Source organism: Molossus molossus, unplaced genomic scaffold, assembly GCF_014108415.1.
Source record: "Molossus molossus isolate mMolMol1 unplaced genomic scaffold, mMolMol1.p scaffold_m16_p_5, whole genome shotgun sequence".
Classification (NCBI taxonomy): domain Eukaryota; kingdom Metazoa; phylum Chordata; class Mammalia; order Chiroptera; family Molossidae; genus Molossus; species Molossus molossus.
Window position 1 is genome coordinate 44,554,891 of NW_023425388.1, and position 18,191 is coordinate 44,573,081.

The 18,191-nt window shown below is 38.3% G+C and overlaps 1 non-coding gene and 1 pseudogene across 1 annotated transcript; both read left to right on the top strand.

Annotated features, from left to right (window-relative positions):
* The first annotated feature begins 13,137 nt into the window (after positions 1–13,137).
* On the top strand, positions 13,138–13,241 carry LOC118617936. The gene has a single exon (XR_004956894.1). It is a non-coding gene; the product is annotated as a U6 spliceosomal RNA (small nuclear RNA).
* A 3,750-nt stretch (positions 13,242–16,991) lies between these two features.
* On the top strand, positions 16,992–17,357 carry LOC118616854 (annotated as a pseudogene).
* Positions 17,358–18,191: the final 834 nt, after the last annotated feature.

Below are 18,191 nucleotides of genomic sequence, written 5' to 3' on the forward strand. Positions count from 1 at the left end.
GTTTCTCATCACAGGATTTCCCCATTTACCCTAGCATTCACATGTTTTTATTTGGTTTTGTTTTATTTAAACATCGTATCACACAATGTTTCCTGGGCGTGAAACCACTGGGTGCAGGGACCACTGTTCCTGGAGATGTACTGAGGGATGGTAGGGAAGGTAGCAGGGCAATGCACAAATCTCAAGGCAGGGAAATGTTTGAGTAGGAAAAACATACATATTTTCAGTATACTCTTTGTTTTCATAACACTAACTAAAAGAAGGGAAAGCTCAACCCACTTGCATCTCAGGTCCTTCGCTCCTCAACCTGGTTGAGTTTCATTGTTCTAGAGCAGTAGACAGGTTCCTGTGGAGATAATACAAGAGATTATCTAAACCCTTTGCTCACTTAACATTATCTATAGACTGAAGAGTCTCTCCAGCCCTGGCAAGTTTGGTTCAGTGCTTAGAGCGTCGGCCTGCGGACCAGAGTCCCTGGTTCGGTTCCCACTAAGGGCACATACCTTGGTTGTAGTTTGTCCCCACCCCAGTTGGGGTCGTGTGGATGGCAGCCAGTCAACGTGTCTCTCTCACTTCAATGTGTCTTTCTCTCTCTCTTCTTCCCTCTCTTCCTCCCACATTATCTGAAGATAAATGTAAAAATGTCCTCAGTTGAGGATTAAAAAAAAAAGTCTCTCGCCCTGGCCGGTTTGGCTCAACGGTTAGAGCGTCAGCCTGCGGTCCGGAGAGACCCCGGTTCGGTTCCCGCTAAGGGCACGTACCTCGGTTGCGGTTTGTCCCTGGCCCTGGTTGGGTCGTGTGGGTGGCAACCACTCGATGTGTCGCTTTCACGTCGATGTTTCTCTCTCTCTCTCTCCCTCCCACTCTATCTGAACAAAATATCGAAAAAAATGTCCTCGGGTGAGGATAAAAATAAAAAATAAAAAAAAAGTCTCTCTAGATAATACATATAGTACATTTTAAATGTTATAGAACTGCTAGACATAATAATCAAATTCCACTAAAAGTGGTCTAAATTCATGTCAGGTTTTTATATATTGTGTCATCTCCTAATCAATAGATACAAAAACATAATTGCTATGAGACGGGCATCATATTATATATCTGTATCTATATCTATATCTATATCGTTTTTTTTTCTAGGCAGACATAGAGACTTTATTTAGAACTGTGTTTTTCTTGTCTTCTTGAGATTTACAGTAATTGCTAATATGCAATCAGGAGTTTGTTATTCTCACACCCTCATACTAAGAAGCAGAAAATTCATAAATATTTACCAGTTTGTTACATTTACATGTAATTTCTTCTCTCCCCATAAATTATAAAATGTTTAGTGTTGTCTAATTATTTTGTCTGTTTCTCTTGTTCTACTTGTCAGGGAATTTCTCTAGATTCTTACTGTCCTGCCTCAAGGATTTCAGTATTAGAAAGGAAATTAGAAAATGCGACTTTATGTCCAGTTGACAAGCTTATGTTAAGAAACAGTATTTAATGGTTAATTATTTGAACATTTTTAGTTGTGAGAACTTCAAGTTAGAAAGTTGACTAGATCAGTCAGCTCCATTTTGGAATGTGGATATTCAATTTAACTTACTGTCTTTCAGAACTTGGAGAATCTCTTTCCCTATGGTGGCATTTTGTGGGGGGACGTGGGGGGGCACCAAAGTTGGGCCAGCCATTTCAATTGCCAATTTTGTTCATTGTCTTCTCACACTGTTCTCCCCCTGGTGATGTGTTTTTCATGTTTTCTAAAGGGGCCCTTGAAATGGTAGGGAATAAATAAATGTTTTAGGATAGATTATAGGGGCCTGAAAGAATAAAACAGAAAGGAAAGAATGATGTGCTTGAATCTTCTTTCACATAACACTAGCTCCTGGGAAAGGTCCTTAACAGAGATAGGCTCCCAATCTGACACATACTCTTTTTATTTTCTTTATAAGGTTAAGTGGTCCCGTGCTGATTCTCCACATAAAGTAAAACTGCCTCATTTTTAACAGTGAAAAGTCTTCTTTTTCTCAGACTATCCGAAGAATGTCTTCATTAAGTCTAATATCCTATTTATGGAACCGTAAGACCAATTTTCATAAATCACACTAGAAAATCAGTGATTACTTCATAAAAAGCGCTCCAGTTTCCACAGGGCAAGTAAGTCGATGGTGACAGCCTGCAACTGGCCAGCGAGGCCTTGGGGTCTTCTGCTTCTCCTGTGGGGTGTTGCATATTTAACTGTGCCTCCAGTACTTGCTGTGCCTCCATTCATTTATCTCACCCGAGCTGTAGGTCCCCTTCTGATAAACTATGTTGTGAACTCACATCTTTCCCAATACTGGATATTGTACCCTTTTGTAACAGAAACACATTCCAGACTTAACAGAACCAATTTTGTTTGATTGTGAAAGGATGAGAGATATGTCTGAAACTGTTCTGCTACCTTTAAGCAGATGGACCTAAAAGAAAAATGGCAACCACTCCACCTTCCTTATTTCTCCAACAACTCTTCCACTAGGATTTATTTCCCTACCTCTTCAAGAATTGTTTTCTAATGAAGGTTTGCATTCCTTTCAAACCCAGAAAACAAAAAGTTCAGCAAAGTAAGTAGCAAGAAAAATCACTGCATCTTACAGATGGAAAGAACTAAAAAAAGCAACAACAACAACAAAAAGCCTAAATGCAATGCTTGAATGTATAAAAAAGCCCAGAGTAGCCTACGCATATTGACTAATTCATACCACCACTTACTGAACAGGAACCAGAATTAGAATTCCGGTCTTCTGACACCAGCTTAGAGTTTCCTCTATGTAGGAATTCATGGTGCTAATGGTACACTTACATGGAGAAATGGGATAAAGAATATAGATGAAATAGTCTAATAAAGCATTCCATTCTAATTTGGTACCTCTCAGAGGAAACTCTGAGGGTCCCTAAGCCTGGAAGGGCAGGAAGTTCTCCTTCCGGAGCCTCTTTCATCACAGCAAGTGCTGGCTACAAAAACAACCTAGTGTTACATTTGTCTTAAAGTCTAGTGATGATGTCATGGCAGATCTACCCAGCCAACATTTCCTTCAGGGCCACAAGTTTTCTAAAAGTGAAATAAAACAAAAACAGTTTTTTCCTTTCACAGAATGCAAAAAAGAAAGGGAAGAAGTGGAGGGAGAAAGAGAGAATAACATTATGATAGGGATATGACAGTTACAGCCAGTGAATAACTTAAATTATATTTGTGATTGAATTCACTTAGGTTTTTTTTTTTTTTTTAACTATCAAGAAATGAGCCCAGCCAGGGTGGCTCAATGGTTGAAAGTCGACCAATACACCAAGAGGTCACTGGTTCGATTCCCAGTCAGAGCACATGTCCAGGTTGTGGGCCCGATCCCCAGTGCGGGGCATGCAGGAGGCGGCCAATCAATGTTCTCTCTCATTGATGTTTCTATCTCTCTCTCCCTCTCCCTTCCTCTCTCTCTAAAACCAATAAAGGAAATAAATAAATAAATAAATAGAAATGATGTACCTCATTTTTAAACATTAAAAATCACCACCAGAAACACATTCATGAACTTTGAGCAGAAATACAGAAACCCAGAAGCCAGCAACATAGGTCAGAGGCTGTTCCAAATTATACCATTTCATTGTACTGCCTTAGAGTGTTCTTAATTTTTTAACTTACATCAGTTACCTTTTCTGTATGCACCATCCCTTGAATTTTATATCAGTTTCTTTCACTGACTTAGTTTTAAAACATAAAATCTAATCTGGAAAATTCTCATTACATACTGTTAAATAGCACCATCATTATGATACTGTTCACTTTTTATTCAAATTTTAATTATGGCTTAAATTTTTAAATGAATTATGAAGAGCAATACTCCTCAAAAACCAACAGAGCATCATGTTAATTAAAAACATTACAAAGAAGATACATGAAAGGCCAACAGGTACATGAAAGATACTCAGCATCACTAGTCATTTGGGAAATGCAAATTAAAACCACAATGACATATCACCTCACCCCTGTTAGAATGGCTGTCAAAAGAGAAAACAAAGGCTGATGTGGATGTGGAGAAAAGGGAAACTTTGTGCACTGTTGGTAGAGTTGTAAATTGGTACAGTCACTATGGAAAATAGTATTAATGACTCTAGAAAACTAAAAATAGAACCATATGACCCTTCCACTTCTGAGGAGATATCTGTACTTCAATGTTCATAGCAGCATTATTAACAATAGCCAAGACTTGGAACAACCTAAGTGTCCACTCATGGATGGATAAAGAACTTAAAGATAAATATATGAATATTATTCAACTATAAAGATGAGGAAATCCTATCATTTGTGACAACATGGATAGACCTTGAAAGCATTACACTAAATGAAGTAAGTTAGATAGAAAAAGACAAATACTGTATGATCTCACTTATACACGGAATCTAAAAACAAAACAAAGCAAACAAATAAACTAGGAAAAAAGACCAGACTTGTGGTTAGCAGAGGCAGGGGATAGGGGGCAGGGAAAAATAGAGGAAAGTGGTCAAAAGATAAAATCTTCCAGTTATAAGATAAATAAGTATTAGGGGTATAATGTACAACATGATGGCTATGGTCAAACTGCTGTACAATATGTAGGAAAGTTGTTAAGAGAATAAATCCTAAGAATTCTCATCACAAGAAAAATCTTGTTCCTTTTCTTTTATTGTATCTGTATGAGAAGCTGGATGTCAGATAATCATCTGACAACACATGTAAATCAAACCATCACGCTGCATGCCTTAAACTTATATAATGATGTATGTTAATTATATTTTAGTAAAACTGGAAGAAAAAAACATTTGAGTATCAACTTTATTACACTAGATGGCAGCAAATAATTAGAAGAGCTAAATAAAAGAAAATATCTGCATATCATATAAATATTGAAGTACTGGAGTAGAGAAAGAATGGTAATATTTGATAAAGAAATAAAAGTTCCACCTAGCTCACTCCTGAACATTCTTTTAAAAAAATTTTTCTTTATTGATTTTAGAGAGAGAGGAAGGGAGAGGGAGAGAGAGAGAGAAACATCAATGAGAGAGAACAATGATTGGCCTGCATGCCACCCACTGGGGATTTGGCCCACAACCTGGTCATATGCCCTGGCTGGGAATCAAACCAGTGACTTCTTGGTGCATGGGTCAATGCTCAACCACTGAGCCACTCCTGAACATTCTTTAAGATTTATCTTTTATTTCTTTCTTCATCCAACAAATATTAACTAATTATTAAGCAAATACTTAGATTAGCACAAAGTACTATGGGAGTACTTCCTCTATGCTGATTTTGTAATTCTCAGATACCATACCAGGACTTAATTTGCTGCCATTGCACAGGCAAGAACTATGCTTTGGTTTTTGAAGACTCCATGTTTACTATATAACTTAGATACATAGTAGGTCCTCAGATTTTACATTCAGTTACTCGCTAGTTTCCAATCATAACATACACTCTTATACCTCTGTAGTTTTGCCTATGTTGGTCTCTATATCTGGAATTATGCCCAATGCCCCACCGTGCACACACACTCACACACACACACACACTACCCTTCTCGAGTGCTTTGTCTTTTCCAAACCTTCATTGACCATCATAAGCATATCAGAGCTCCTTCTTCTATGTCCCCAGCATTCTGAGAATGCCTATAGTAGAGGGGAGTTCTGTTATATTTGTCTCCTCTTCCAGACTATAAGCAGTGTGTCGTATTTTTATATAACCTCTACCTAGCACAATTTCTCTCACTGAATGCGCCTTCTGTAAAATTTGTTGAGTGATTTAGGTGTGTTACAGGAATTCAAGTTTCTGTGTTAGAGGTCTGATCATAACTTAACAAACGTAGGTGTCAATATCATAATTTGTTATGGTAGCATATGGATAAAACGTGTGAAAGTGGCCAATAGGCCAGAATTTCCTCCTAGACAGATTCAAGGTTCATTATTATACATTGTTGTATAAAGCTAATACTGGAGAAATCTGAGGCAAAGGAGGAGAGTAAGAAAAAAGGAAAGAAGAGGAAGTAAAAACAGAAGAAGAGAAAAAGGACAGGGAACACTGTGCCAGGCACTATTTTAAGCACCTTATCTTATTAAATCTTTATAACAACCCCAGAGTAGATACAATTATTTTGTAATATTTGCATTTTACAAAATAGGTTTTTAATATTTAAGAAACTTGCTCAAAGTCACAGACATAGGTGATGGGGTCTACAATGATCCTATTGACATTTAGCTTTGTTGGAAAACTACTGTCAGACTAATCAACACTCAATCTACTTATTATACAAACAATGTGAGGTTTTCTTAATGCAGTCTTATAACTTCTTGGCTTACCTATCATATAGCTTTAGGAAAAGGAAAATTCAAGTAAAAGAGTGTAGAAACACCACTGAGTACTTCTAACTTACACTATATTAGAAATCTTTGCCAAAGGTGATGTGGATTAAGGAATTTGAGGACTGATCATAGTTGATGAAATCATGAGCAAACAAACAAAAAAACCCTCTAGAATATATTCATAGATCTCTCTCTTACAAAACATTTAATCTTTTTCTCCTACTTTATTTCCCTTGACTCCTGTAGCAGACATTTGCCATTTGTTTGCCTCCTCTCCCACCATCTCATTCCCAGAATCTGTATCCCCTTCCATCCCTTTGTCTTTTTGTCAACTATCCTGAATCCAAAATAATGAAACTCAGAAGAATTAGAGACAATGCAGTAAGTAAAATAAATAAATATAGATTATTAATGTCCTGTGAAATGACAGAAGATAGGACATCTACGAAACAAAACAGGATGCCATAAAAAGGAACATTCAGCATGAGACAGGTTAGTTATCTGTTGCTGTGTGACAAACTAACCCCAAATTTAGCAACTTACAGGAAATGTTCACTATATCACAGTTCCTGGGGGTCAAGAATCTGAAAGTAACTTAGCTGGATGGTTCTGGCTCAAGGTCACTCATAAGATTTCTGTCAAGCCATCAGCTGGGATGCAATTTTCTAAAGACCTGACAAGGACCGGATCCTCTTTAAGATGGTTCATTACATGGCTGTTGACAGGAGACCTCAGTTTCTCACTACATGGAACTCCTCATACCACCACTGCATGTTCTTACAAGACAGCTGGCTTCCCCCAGAGCAAATAATCCAGAGGAGGAGAAATAAGAAACCCAGTGTCCTTCATGACCTGGTATCCAAAATTTACATTTACAAAGAGCTTCCCTATTACCTAGTACAACATATGAAAAACTGACCCAAGCCAAGAGATAACAACACTAGAAATAAAGAGGAGGTTCTAAAAGCTTCCAGAGTGGAAAATTATTTCTTTAATTCTAAGTTTCCAAGAACCACCCATCTGGTATTAAAATTTAATATATTTGTGGGGGGGGGGGGTGCTAATTTTTTTTTTTATATCTATTAAGGTGTTTTTAAAGATTAGTCAAGTTTGGAAACCTTTGGTATAAAGAGATCTGACAGAAAAGTGAGATAAATATCTTTATATTTAAGTATCACCTTTCTTTAAAATCATTGAACATATTTTTAAAATATTCTGCTATAAATAAATCTTGTTTCTTTTCATGGGTGGCAGAACTATCCTCATTTTATAGAATCATAGTGGAGAAAGGTAAAATTTCCAAGTCCCATGTGACATTTCTCTCAGATTTATACTCAAGGAATGGTAACCTGTTCTCTAACAGCACTAAAGAATAAAAGGAAATGACTTAAACTACAGCAAAATAGCCTTAGGGTAAGGAAGTTTCCTGACATTGAGATTAAACACTAACATGGATTTCTAGGGATGCTATGAAATATTCAACTTGGAGAGTTTTTAGAAAATGTTTCGTGTCCGAGTTATAGAGGACAAGTTGAAGGAAAGATGGTTGGAAAGACTAAACACATTCATTCCTTTGTAAGTTCTTGTTGAGTTCCTGCCAAGTGCCTGGCACTGTGGTAGGTGCTGGGTATTTTAAGACAGCATTTTTAGATTTATTTGATCATGGAATACTTCTCAAATGGAAGTGTGTGAAGAGATCTCCATCAAGTGGAACTGTCAACACATAATGCTTATTTGCATAAAAACAAAATAGAAAAAAGCCACAGATTAATTGCTACAAGAAAATAAAGGATAATGTTTATTAACAAAATTTATCAACCTTACTAAAAGTTTTCATCTCATATTTTGTTATAAAATATGATACACATTTTAAAATTATTTATCAGCCCTGGCCAGTTTGGCTCAGCGGTTAGAGCGTCGGCCTGCGGTCTGGAGAGACCCGGGTTCGGTTCCCGCTAAGGGCACGTACTTCGGTTGCGGTTTGTCCCCGGCCCTGGTTGGTCGTGCGGGTGGCAGCCACTCGATGTGTCCCTTCACGTCGATGTTTCTCACTCTTTCTCTCTTCCTCTCTCTCCCTCCCACTCTATCTGTACAAAAAATGGAAAAATATCCTCGGGTGAGGATTAAAAACAAAAAACCAAAAAAAAATAAATAAAATTATTTATCACATTTATATAAAAGAATCGATTCTACTTTTTCAGAACATACAGAAGTTCATCCAAATTATCTGATAGAATATAAATATAAAAATATTTTGTATAATGAACTAGAAAATGTACTGGGGGGTTGCAATAGAGGTCTATTCCCTAGACCAATCAAAAAGATGAAATATCTATCAATAAGATTACAGAAAACATACAAGCTCTATATAAAGAACCTGGTAGTAAGTTACTGCACTGTATCAAAGAACACTTGAATAAATGAAGAATTTCAGGAATGGAAGACTCAGTATTATAAAGATATCAGTTCCTCACAAATTAATCTACACATTTAATGCAATTCTAAATAAATTAGATGGGTAGGTGAGTGGATGGGTAGGTGAGTTAGGATAACATGGAAAACTGATTATATGTTAATCAAGAAGAATAAATACATTAAAATGAACAGAAACATGTCACATTTACCATATAAATTCAATTCCTCTCTATCCAAAGTCCCACCTAAAAATGGCATTGAATGTGCTACTGAAAAACATAAACAAATTCACAAGGAAAAGGAACACAACAGAGAATACCAGCTGTCAAATTATATCAACAAATTTTTAGAAGATGGAAGACAGAGATATGGTAACAGAAAAGGAGAGGATGCTGTAAGATGCCTACTAATAAGAAACATGTTGATTCACCTCAGTGAACCCCTGAGAGGTTCAAAACAGGGACAAATCAGGTGCCCTAGTTGTGGGGATAAGAGGCAGAGATAAAAGCAGATAAATTGGTCTAAAGTCTGTAAACAAAATGACTGAAACAACAGGTCTTCTTCTCTATCCAGCACAGCCAAACCACTACCCTCTCTGAAGGAAATGAAATCAGAAAGGCTCTATCTATGCTCAGACACAACAGGTACAGCAGAGAGGAGAGAAGTACACTGTAAATGCCTGCATCCTGAGTAGTAAGAAGTCAGGACCCTTCCTTCATTCTAGAAATTTCGTGAATCAGATAGATACATGTCTGAAGCAAAAGACTAGAGGATCCTAAAAAATTAAGTAAAATAAAAAATAAACTGAATGGCCCTGGAACAATCCCTTACTAATATCTAACACGAATGTCATCCTAACAGCTGAATCACCCTGCAGTGAAGCCAACTACTCAGCTTTTTTAGCACCTGAGTCTAAAATATAAATGGATAGTCTGAGTCACCAAACATTTGAGGAGAGTCCCTAATATATAATACTGGGACACATAAACAAAACGGGGGTGGGGGTGCATGAAAGGGGAAGGAACCCCAGCCCAGATACAAGAAAATGAACAAAAGAAAGCATCCAAACATTTTGTAATGCCCCTTGGTGGGAAAAGGGAACACATCACATATATGATATATGATAGTAGAACAGAATGTTATTTTTTAAAGTAACAATCACAACAGAAAATAACTCTAGAAAAGTTGAAACTCAAACACATATTAAAAATTCAAGATTGGATTGATAACTTCTGGACGGTATAGCAAAGAGAAGATTAAAGAGACAGACTATAGGGCAGATAATATTAACAACAAAAAAAGAATGATACAGGAGGTATAATATCTGACTAACAAGAATTTCTAAGAAGAGAATAAAGTAAAATAGAGGAATAAAATAATAAAAATAAATTTTTCCAAAATAAAAGAATTTCGAGATTAAAAGAATCTACTGACTGCCCAGGAGAATGAATAAAGAAAAACTACACCAGTATCATTAAATTCTACTATCATAATCATGAAATGATGGTACACTTAGAATAGAGTCTAGAAGCTTCCAGAGAGAAAAACAAATCACTTAAAAGTAAATTAAACAATTAACTCAGATCATTAAAAAATAATGACAATCGAATCAGGCATGAATCATCAAAGAATCCTAAAACCAATCTAAAAGTAATTTTAGAACAATTGTTTAGTCAAGAATTTTCCAGGAAAAATAGTAGCTTATCATGGAGAAATTTGGCAGATACCATTTTAACCAAGTGATCAAGGTTAATATCATAAACAATGAAGCAAAGTGACATCATGTACCTTCTGATGGGATGTATTGAAAAGAACACATTAGGCCCTGGCTGGGTAGCTCAGTTGGTTAGAGCATCGTCCCGATACTCCAAGGTTGTGGGTTCAATCCCCGATTAGAGTATATACAAGAATCAACCAATCGATGCATAAATAGTGGAACAACAAATTATATCTCTCACTCTCTTCCTTCATCTCTCTCTAAAAATCGATAAATGGAAAGAATACATTAACATTTACATAGTATTTCTGCCAAAAATATATAACCTGATTTTAACTAAGCATGAGATCAGACAACCCAAAATTGAGGGAAATTCTACAAAATAACTGGCCTATTGTTTTCAAAAACGTCACTAAAGACAAAGTCTGAGGAACTCTTTGATATTAAAGAGACATAACAACTTGGAAACTAAATGCAATTCATGACTCTAAACAGGATCCTTTTTAAAATGTTACAAAGGACAGTATTAGGATAATTGGTGAAATTTTAATATAGATGAAAGTACTATAACAATGTTAAATTTTCAGATTTTCATAATTGTACTGTTGTAATTTAAGTGAATGAATGCCTTTGTTCTTATAAAATATACATTTTAATATTAAAAGAAAAGGTATATATTCTGTGAAATTAACTCACAAATGTCTCCAAAATAATGGGGATTAGAACATCATCTAATTTCATTATAGCAACATTAGAGTGCTAGAAGCCAGTGGAGCAATGCCTTTAAAATTCACAGGGAGAATGGTTTAACCCCATGCCCAGAAATCTAGGCACAGTTTTCTACTGCTGCATAGCAAATTACCATAATCTCAGTTACACATTTATTATCTCACAGTTTCTGTTGGTCAGAAGCCTGGGCACAGAGCTGGGTTCCTTGCTGGGGGTCTTATGAGGCTGTAGTCAAGGTATCAGCTGCATCTGTGCTTTCATCTGGAACTCAAAATCCTCTTCCAGTCTCATTTCAGTTATTGGTAGAAGTCAGTTCCTTGAAGTCGAATGACAGGAGTCCTTCCTTGTTTTCTTGCTACCTGTCAACTTGGGACTGCTCTGATTCTGATTTCCTAATGGCTTGCCCTCAGACCCTTGCCATATGGCCCCCTCCTCTCTCAATATTAACAGTCTTCTTCATCTGCAAGGCCAGCAGGGGAACATCTCTCAGATGCTTTACCTTCTCTTGAAGGACTCACCTGGTTAAGCAAGACTCAACCAGGATAATCTAACTCAAAGTCAACTGATTAGTAATTTATTCATGGGAATAATATTCCATCATATATACTAGTACCATCCACACTCAATAGAAGAGGATTATGCAAGTTGTGTACATCATGGAGAGGAAATCTTTAGGGCCATCTTAGAATTTGGCCTACCATATACAGTCCAACCTTCATTTCCAGTTCTCAACCTTGTATCACATTAGAATCTCCTAGAGAACTACTAAATCCTAGCATCAGAATTCTCATTTAGTGGGTCTGAAGCATGACCTGAGAAGGTGTTTTGATTTTGTTTTTGCTTTTTTTTTAAATCCTCATCCAAAGATATGTTTACTAATTTTAGAGAGAGGAAGGGAGAGAGAAACATTGATGTGAGAGAGAAACATTGATCAGTTGCCTCCCATACGCACACGACCAGGGATTGAATCTGCAACCTAGGTATGTGTCCTGACCTGGAATCGAACCTACAACCTTTTGGTGTACTAAACAATGCTCCAACTAACTGAGCCACCCGGCCAGGGCTTGTTTTTGTTTTAAGGCTCTCCCATGTAATTCCAATATGCAACCAGAAAAAAACACTGAAATAGAACAAATCTTTTTAGATATTTAAGATCTCAGAGAATTTACTTCCCCTTCACCCTTTCTAAGGAAGCTACTAGAGAAGTAGTCCTCTGAAATGAGGAAGTAATCAAGAAAGAGGAAAGCACAGGATCTAGGAAGCAAGGTCTCTGAAATAGGAAATCACAAAGGGAAGTCCCAGATTATAGGCAGTAAGAGCCTAGGATATAATAAGTGCAGACCGGAGCAGGAGGATGAAGGGCTCTGAGATATGGTTACAGAGAATAAAAAAAAAAATAAGTAGAATTAATGGATTATCTGATATATCTTATCAGATATATTTGGGGACGAGAACAAGTATTATGCATATGACAGAACTGATATGCAATTGGAAAAAGAATAGTTACATATAAAAATTATATATGTGATAAATGATGCAAGTATTTTCTTCAAGAAAAAGTAAAGTTTCTCAAGATAGAAAAGCATGCAACTACTTGGCTATGCAGTTAACAATATTAACACAGCCCTGGCCAGTTTGGCTCAGTAGTTAAAGCATCATCCCATGGACCAAAGAGTCTCAGGTTTGATTCAGGTCAAGGGCACTGTACCTCAGTTGCAGGTTCCATCCCTGGCCCAGGTCATGTGGGAGGCAACCAATTGATGTGTCTCTCTCACATCGATCTTTGATGTTTCTCTCTCTCTCTCTCTCTCTCTCTCCCCCCCCTCCCTCCCTCCCTCTCTTCCTCCCTCCCACTCTAGCTGAAGATAAATGGGAAAATATCCTGGAGGATCAAAAAAAAAAAAAAAAAAGTAAAAAAGAAAGTGTTTGCTATGGCAGCACATACACTAAAATTGAAATGATACAGAGATTAGCATGGCCCCTATACAAGGATGACATGCGAATTCATGGAGCATTCCATATTATCTTTTAAAATGCTTCAAAAAAAATTAAGACTCAAAGGAAACTTACTAGTACCAATGCAATAGTTTTTTAAAAAATCGATAATGAAATGTCAGTGTTTACTAAGATTAGAAAAGGCTAAAATATCTAACATTATTAGTTAGGAAAAACAAGGGGAAATTCATAATTCATAATTGGTAGGATGGTAAATTGGCATTGTAATTGTGAAAAACAATTAGCAGTCTAGCAAAATTGAAAATGTGTACATATTACTACTTAGAAATTCATATTCATTCATGAGACTTAGAAGGATATCCAATGCGCCCTGGCTGGTTTTGCTCAGTGGTTAGAGCATCAGCCGTTGGACCAATGAGTTGTGGATTCAATTCCAGTCAAGGGCATGTACCTTGGTTGCGGTTCATCCCCTGCCCCGGGTGGGGTCATGTGGGAGGCAACCAGTCAATGTGTCTCTCTCACATCAATGTTTCTCTCTCTCTCTCCCCCTCCCACTCTATCTAAACAAAAATAGAAAAATATCCTCAGTTGAGGATTTTAAAAAATTTTTTTAAAAGGATATCCAATGCAGTATTGCTTATAATATGGAAAAACTTTAAATAACCTAATTGCCTATTGACTGGCACATCACTAAATTCATTTGTTTATTAAACAAATATTTATTGAATGGCTGCTGTGTGCCAAGCACTGCTCTAAAAACCAAAAACATAGACATTAATAATAGAGACAAAAATCCTTGCCTTCATGTAGCTTACATTCTTATAGAAGGAGACATAATAAGTAAAGAAGTACTTAATATGTTAGATGGTAATATGAGCTATGAAGAAAGACAAGGGTGAAAAGGGAAAACAGGAGCCCTATGAGAGCGTGTATAATTTTTGAAAGGATGGTCAGGAAAATCCACACTGACATTTGAATAAAGACTTGAAGGAAGTGGGCAGGCAAGCCAAGTGGCGGTAGGAGTTAGAGATGGGAAGAAGAGTGTGCTAGGCCTTTAAAATAAATGAACAAGCCCGGGCTGGTTTGGCTCAGCGGTTAGAGCATTGGCCTGCGGTCTGGAGAGACCTGGGTTCAGTTCCCGCTAAGGGCATGTACCTCGGTTGCAGTTTGTCCCCGGCCCTGGTTGGGTCGTGTGGGTGGCGACCACTCGATGTGTCCCTTTCACATCGATGTTTCTCTCTCTCTCTCTCTCTCTCTCTCTCTCTCTCTCTCTCTCTCCCTCCCTCTCTCCCTCCCACTCTATTTGAACAAAATATCGAAAAATGTCCTCGGGTGAGGATAAAAAAATAAAATAATAAAATAAAAGAACAAGATCAACATAAACAGGTTTCAAAAAGATAATGTTGAGTAAAAATGGCTGTAAAGGAAAATGTACCACATGACACTATTTTAAAAAGTAATTACAGATGTAGATAGGTAAAAGCATGAAAAATGCAGGTAAAACTAAGAAGAAGAAGAAGAAAAAAATTAGCACTGGTTGGCATGGCTCAGTTAATTGGAGCATCGTCCTGTACACCAAAAGGTGGCAGGCTAGATTCCCTGTCTGGCACATGCCCAGGTTTTGGCTTTGAGCTCTGTTGGGGCACTATTGGGGGACAGCTGATCAATGTTTCTTTCTCACATTGATGTCTCTCTCTCTCTCTCTCTCTCTCTCTCTCTTTCTCCTTCCGCTAATTTAAAAAAATTTTAAGGCCCTGGCCAGTTTGGCTCAGCGGTTAGAGCATCGGCCTGTGGTCCGGAGAGACCCGGGTTCGGTTCCCGCTAAGGGCACGTACTTCGGTTGCAGTTTGTCCCCAGCCCTGGTTGGTCGTGCGGGTGGCAGCCACTCGATGTGTCCCTTCACGTCGATGTTTCTCTCTCTCTCTCCCTTCCTCTCTCTCCCTCCCACTCTATCTGTACAAAAAATGGAAAAATATCCTCGGGTGAGGATAAAAAAAATAAAAAAATTTTAAGTACCAAATTAAAAATAGTGGTTGGTTCTGGGGAAGAGGAAATTGGAATGGGGCTTGGGTAGAGGGTCAAATGATACTTTAATTTTATTGCAATGTTTTGTTTTGTTTTATATAAAACAATAGATTTCACTCAAATGTAACAGACTGTTAAATATAAAACGGGAGCATTTGAGATCTTACTCTGAGACATATAGTGTCAGTTTAGCTCAAATAAACTCATAAAAATTCTCTACAGGTTTGGATCTTCATGTTGAAGAAGCCCACCCTGAGCACCCTGTGAACTGGGACCAGGGGCTAGGCTCCCAACTTCATATCAGGTGAACTGGGGTGAGTTTCTCTTGGAATTTGGGGACTCCTTGCTTTACATAGCAGGCCATGACTTTATTTGAGCTGTTCTTAGGAAATCCTTGAGGTGGATAAGGAAGAAAAAAATGGGTTGCTGCTGCTAATTTTGGCTTTTTAATTAGTTTGCTTACTGCAAGTCTGAACAATACCTTTGCTGGTTAAATGAGAAACTGAACTTTTTTAGCTCGGAAAGAGAAAAGAAACACCTTCTGAGCCCAAACAGCCAATGGGGTGACAGTAGTTGTTCAGATCCCCGAATCGAGAGCGGCAGAGATGGGCACCGGGAGTCATCCAATGCAGTGGCACAGCTGATCCCAGAGAAGCCGGTGGTAGGAGCCTCAGGGAGAAAGGTAGAGAAAGAACCCTAGACTATGTTCACCTTCAGAGAGGGGCCTGAGAGAGGGTCCCGTGCCTTAGAAAGCATCCAGGTTCAGGCAGCATCCAGTAATTTCTCACTGGCCCTTGCTCAAGTATTGATAAATGATAAAAGTCTTTGTGGGTGACCTGAGAAAAATTTCCTCTAGGGCAGTGGTTCTCAACCTTCCTAATGCCACAACACTTTAATACAGTTCCTCATGTTGTGGTGACCCCCAACCATAAAATTATTTGCCTTGCTACTTCATAACTGTAATTTTGCTACTGTTATGATTCGCCATCGGAAATGTGTTTTCTGATAGCCTTAGGTGACCCCTGTGAAAGGGTCATTTGACCCCCAAAGGGTTACAACCCACAAGTTGAGAACCACTGCTCTAGGGCGTCAGGCAGTCCTATAAGAATATTCAGTGCCTTGGCTCATCTGGAGATAAGGACCTAAGGGTTGGTTTTCCTGGAAGTTTGTCCAGTCTCTACATATCTCATACATGATATTGTGCCTCTGAGGTCAATAAGCTTCATGACAGTCAGCTTTCTATTAGTACCAAGATGGCCAAACTGAGGATCCTTTATTAATAATCTTTTGCATGCACAATTAGAAAAAGCTGTCAAAAAACAACTCACATCTGCCAGAATGGCTGCCATCAACAAGTCACCAAATAACAAGTGCTCCAGAAAAAAAACAAGTGTTGGCGAAGGTGTGGAGAAAAGGGGACTCTAGTGCACTGTTGGTGGGAATGCAGACTGGTGCAGCCACTACAGAAAACAATATGGTGTTTCCCTAAAAAGTAAAAAATGGAACTGCCATTTGACCCCGTGATACCACTTCTAGGAATATATCCTAAGAAGCCTGAAACACCAATCAGAAAGAATATATGTACACTATGTACCCCTATGTTCATAGCAGCACTATTTACAATAGCTAAGATCTGGAAACAACCCAAGTGTCTATCAGTAGATGAGTAGATAAAAAAGCTGTAGTAAATTTACACAGTGGAACACTATGCAGCTATAAAAGAGAAAGCTCTTGCCTTTTTGTCCGACATCTTGTGGAGGCCGCAGATGGTCACCGCTGCTCCTGGGGTTTTGCTATGCTGCCCAAGGATGACAAGAAGAAAGATGCTGGGAAGTCGGCCAAGAAAGACAAGGACCCAGTGAACAAATCTGGGGGCAAAGCCAAAAAGAAGTGGTCCAAAGGCAAAGTCCGGGACAAGCTCAACAACCTAGTCTTGTTTGACAAAGTGACATATGACAAGCTCTGTAAGGAAGTTCCCAACTATAAGTCATAACCTTAGCTGTCCTCTCTGAGAGACTGAAGATCCACAGCTCCCTGGCCAGGGCCGCCCTTCAGGAGCTCCTCAGCAAAGGGCTTATTAGTCTCCAAGCACAGAGCTCAAGTAATTTACACCAGGAACACAAAAGGTGGGGATGCCTCAGCTGCTGGAGAAGATGCGTGAGCAGGTCACCAGGTGTACATTTTGGAAAGTAAAACTTTATTAAATCAAAAAAAGAGAGAGAGAGAGAGAGAGAGAGAAAGAGAAAGCTCTCTCACCTTTTGAGATGGCATGGAGGGACCTGGAAAGTATTATGCTAAGCAGAATAAGCCAATCGTGGAAGTAGGAAACAGACTGACAAACCTCAGAGGGAAGGGGGGGTGGAGGTGGGGGGGTGGGAAGAGATAAACCAAAGAATGTATATGCATATATGCGTAACCAATGGTCACTGACAACAATGGGGGGGGGGGGACAGGAAAGGAGAGGAGGTGTCAATGGAGGGAAAAAAGGAAGGACATATGTAATACTTACAATAATAAAGATAAATTTTAAAGAGAAAAAGAGCTCTCTGTAAAATTAGGCAGAAAGAATGGAAAGCATTTTTTAAAGATTTTTTAAAATTGATTTTTAGAGAGAGAGGAAGAGGGAGAGAGTAACGTTGATCAGCTGCCTCTGTCTTTTGCACCCCTCCTCCCAAATGGGGATTGAGCCCACACCCAGGCACATGTCCTGACCAGAAATCAAATTAGCAACCTTTTGGTGCATAGGACAATGCTCTACCAAGTAAGCCACACCAACCAGGGCTGGAAAGTATATTTAATTGGTCTCTCAAAGCTTCAAAAAGAGCTTTGAGATCCATTTAGATAAATGGATCCTGATGTCCTTTAGGTATCAACCTAATTCTTTCAGGCAGGGATGGGGAAAGTTCTGGCACACAGGTCATATAAGACCCTTGAAGTCATTTGGTGTGGCCCTGCCAAGGCAACTGCAAGTGAGACTTGAAATTCAATAAATCTA